Raw genomic sequence first — 4,580 nt, forward strand, 5'->3', positions numbered from 1 at the left:
GTTTAACCGACTAAGCCACCCAGGCACCCCTGTCTATACAGTTTTATAAGGGTTCAAGGTGTGGTGCTCTGAAACCAGCTACTCTGGGCAAGTAACTTAACATTCCAATAATATTTTTTACCATTTATTGAGTACTTACTAGACACCAGATATTGAAATAAGCACTTACATGTATTAACTCATGAAATGATCATAATGGCACTATGAGAGGTATACCATTATTATTCCCATTTAGCAGTTTCATATCCAGCAGTTGAGCATATATGCTAGAGCCACATTGCCTAGTTTCAAATCCTGGCTTCTCTACCTACTAGCTATGGGACCTTGGTCAAATTATTTAACTGTGCATTAATTTCCTTGTGAAATAATAATGATACCACCCACTTCAGAGTACTGCTATGAAGATTGAGATGATTTACGTAAACTTTCATTTCAGGGCTTTGCATGTAGTTAGTACTCCATAAATATTACATGTTAATATTTGCATCCACTTTTTACTCAAAACAATCCAGGTACATTTATGCCCCATTCTTGGGAGTATAGAGTCATGTCTGAAGAGTGAGTACAGAATTTACAACTAACGTTAATATTAACTTAATGTACACATAATTAAGAAATGCTATGACTCTTGGGGTGCCTGGGTGGCTCAGTGGGTTAAGTGACCGACTCTTGATTTCAGCTCAGGTGCTGATCTCAGAGTCCTGGCATCGAGCCCCACGTCAGGCTCAGTGCTCAGCACGGAGTCTGAGATTCTCTCTCCCTCTCCCTCTGCCCCTCCCCCCAATCATCCCCTCTCTCTCTAAAATAAATAAATAAAATCTTAAAAAAAAAAAAGAAATGCTATGATCCTCAAAGTTGATGTTTGTATCAAGCACCAATCATCGAAGCTGTATCAACCCCATTTTTTGGATAGCTCTTCACCTTTGGGTCCAACCTAACAAGACCCTGCTTAGGTTGGTTCTCTCAACTCTGTTGAACAGACAGGAAACACCTGCCCACTATATGACAAGTGTGCAAGGCAAAAATCTTTGCATTGGATTAATTCTACTGAATAAACAGTTCTTTGAAAAAAAGTCTACTTCTTCCAATAAGAAATTCCTAAGAGGTGACCTTTGGTTAAATATATCTCCTGCTTCCTATCTCTTCACCATTATGAATGAAACAGCTGACAAACTGAAGTTTTGCTGACCAGAAGACCCTGCACAAAGCCCATGACAGATGGATTTGGCCCCTTTCTGACTTTCTCATTTCTAGGCTTTTGCATGTGCCATTTCATCCACCCAGCATATCCTTCCTTCCCAATGGAACTATTATCCATCCTTCAAGGTCCAGTTCAAATACCATGTTCCTCCATGAAATCTTCTAGAGTCTACCAATTGTAGGTTTCTTTCACCCTTCAGCTTCAACAGTGTTAATTCATATATTTTCCATTGATCCTTATCATATATTTCTTTGCTTTCTTTGCATACATATGTCTAGGAACCTTATCTTTTTCATGTCTGGAATCTTCATAGCATTTAACGCGGCATGTTACAGATGCTCAGCAAACACTGACTGGTTGGACGCTACCTATAGACTACGGCATGAACCTGTAGATGCTACCTGTGAGATTGAATCTGATCATTAAAGCACATGCCTCCTCTGTGTCCCCCCACAACCACCCTCAGAGTAGAGAATGTTGGATCTACCTATCTGAACAGATTATTTGTTTTGCATTACCTTTACAATGTTTAAATACTCTGAATCAGAAAGTGTGAGAATGAGAAGCCCAGGAAATCAAATAAGAGCATCCTTGTTTATTTTAGAAGGAAAAAGCTACTTCTTATACTTGATTTGGTGCTGTCCTTAATGACCTAATGGAAAGAAAAACAGGCTTTGACTGGGATGACTTCAATAGTGCGCTACAAAGTTTCCCAAAGATAAACAATCAAACAGCAAACAATTTCAAAAGCCATATGGGTAATCTCAAAGGACACTAAACTGGACCAAATCTCATTGCAAACAAACAATTTTGGGTAGGAAGAATGGTTGGAAATACACAAACATGGACCAATACCAATTTGCAACTTCTGTGAAGAGAAAGCAGATGGCCTTTTGGATTTATCAAAGTTATTTTTAAAACTCCACAGGGCTGTGGATTAAGAATAAAGTATTAGGGAACTGACAAGATAGAAAATCCATTGGCTGATGTTACTTAGAACTGAGGAGTTCACCTTAAATGTTGAAAGGGGTCCCTCTGTTTCACCTTGAAGAATTGAGTGATACATATTCAGAATCATCAGAGCCAATATAAACAAAGATGAAAGTTGGCAAGCAGTATTTACCATGAACAATTAATGTGGGGTTGGCTAAAGCCAGATTTCAGGTAATTCCTTGATGTAAAACCAAACTCACTGAATTACCTCCAGGGAAGTTCCCCATGTGTTAAATGGAAACCAGAGTCCGAAGATTCTGGAACTTGTTCTTGGAAAGAGAAAAAGTTGGCTACATTTCTGATGTTATCACCAGAAACTCCTACCCACATGCTGAGTGATTTACATGTCCTGTCTTCCTTTTTTCTCAAAATAAAATCATATAAATATAAAATGGTCATTATTTTAACCAGTGCAACACATTTTACTGAAAACATCTATGCTGTGTTAAATGGAAGATGATTAAGACAAAGATGATGGGAGCAGTGTAAAGAAGAGAAGGCCAGAGCGACCCCCCCTCAGACTGACCAAAGCCCGCATCACTGCATCTCTGCATCCAGCGCCTCCATCCCCCTGTCGTCCCCATGCCCAAAGGAAAGGCTGAAGGGGATGTTCCAGGTAATAAAGCCAAGGTGAAGTTCTGCAATGTTATCTGCTAAATCTGTTCCTCCAGAACCAGGGTCCAGGCCTAAAAAGGCCCCTGCATAGAGGGGAGAGAAGGTACCCAAAGGGAAAGGGGGTTAAGCTGATGCTGGCAAGGATGGGAATAACCCTGCAGGAAACAGAGAGGACAAAACACACCAGGCACAGAAAGCCAAGGGCGCTGGAGATGCCAAGTGATACCTGTGTACTTGCGGTGACTGTACAGTCTGAAATACATTTTTTTTTATCAAGTTTTCTAAAAATGCAGAATTTTGTTTCAACTTTTTTTAAAGCTATCTTGTTAGCACACAGAACACTTCATAGTTGTTTTGGGAGAAGGACATGTTACTAATAGAATATCTCCGAAGTTAGATTGATACAGGGGGGAAACACCTTTCCCCTCTACTTTTGAGAAACTTCCTCTTGGTTCCCAGGAGGAGGGATTCCTTGATGTTGATTATACATTAGCCACCTTGACACAAATGCCTTGTGGTGAGAAAAAACTAAAATTCATTTTTTTTTTATGTCCTCTTCTCCCTCTCTGTCTTCACCATAGACTTGACTCCCTTAAACCCAGAGACCTGTTGGAACCTGACCCCAAAACATGGCTTCCAGTATGTCAGGCAATCTGGACTCTACAGTGTCACCGTGGAGATGGCGTCCCTCAGAAGAGCTCCCTTTTTAGCTTGTGGATCTTCAGATGGATAATTCTGCCATCTTCATTTCATTTCCAGAAAGTCAGGATTGGTTGGTAAGAAGTTGTTGAACAATACGCTAAATGTGAAACATCAACCCTCACTCTAAACTCTCCCTGTTCAGAGCATCACATGAAGTGGCTTTCTGATTTTGGTAGTCCATTGAAGAAGGGAGTTTGAAAGTTGTTATATACTGTTAATGATTGTCTGCCCATGTCCAGCCTGAAATGCCATGACTGTTTATGAAAAGTATCTTGAATAAGGCTAGATACAGTATGGGAAAAAAAAGACAGAGATGACTAAGACATGGTCCCTATTCTCAAGGAGCATACATTACATTAATAATTACAGTAAAACATGATGAATAAAATAATAGAAATAGCATAGAAGCACTCTAATCCAATGAAGAGTGAGGCCTCCAAACTTGGTTTTTTTTTTTTAATTGTGTTGACAAATCTAGAGCGTTTGCATCTACATTTAATTTTGAGGACTGTTTGTCAATTTCTATAAAAAAGAGGACTGAAATTTAGATTGGGATTTTGTTGAATCTGTAGGTCAACTTGGAATGAATTAACCTGAACAACATTTAGTTTTATAACCCATGAATATGGCATATATATATATATGTATATATGTATATATCTCCATTTATTTGGGTCTTATTTGAAATCTCATCAATATTTCAGTGTAAAACTCTTGGCTATCATTGGTAGATTTTTTTAAGTATTTTGTATTTGGGAGCAATACTGTACAAGGAATTTAATTTTATTTTCTCGGTTGCAGCTAACATATAAAAATACATTCACACATATTATAAATATTTTATATATTATAAATATGTATTTTAATTTTTTGCTTATAGTTTGTTGATAATGGTAGATTATATTGATTAATTTTCAAATGTTGAATGAGCCTTTCATAAATGGAGTAAATCCACTAGTCATGGCATATAATTTTTTTCCATACATACTTTTGGATTTGGTTTGATAACATTTTGTTAAGGATTTTTTTTTATTACAACACTATATACATATTTTTTATTATGTTATGT

At 37.8% G+C, this 4,580-nt stretch overlaps 1 pseudogene; it reads left to right on the forward strand.

The window, feature by feature from the left end:
- The first annotated feature begins 2,776 nt into the window (after positions 1–2,776).
- LOC112834293 (non-histone chromosomal protein HMG-17 pseudogene) lies at positions 2,777–3,032 on the forward strand (annotated as a pseudogene).
- The last annotated feature ends 1,548 nt before the right edge of the window (positions 3,033–4,580 follow it).

Source organism: Callorhinus ursinus, unplaced genomic scaffold, assembly GCF_003265705.2.
Source record: "Callorhinus ursinus isolate GAN/ISIS: 27379988/994484 unplaced genomic scaffold, GSC_fseal_2.0 scaffold15, whole genome shotgun sequence".
Taxonomy (NCBI): domain Eukaryota; kingdom Metazoa; phylum Chordata; class Mammalia; order Carnivora; family Otariidae; genus Callorhinus; species Callorhinus ursinus.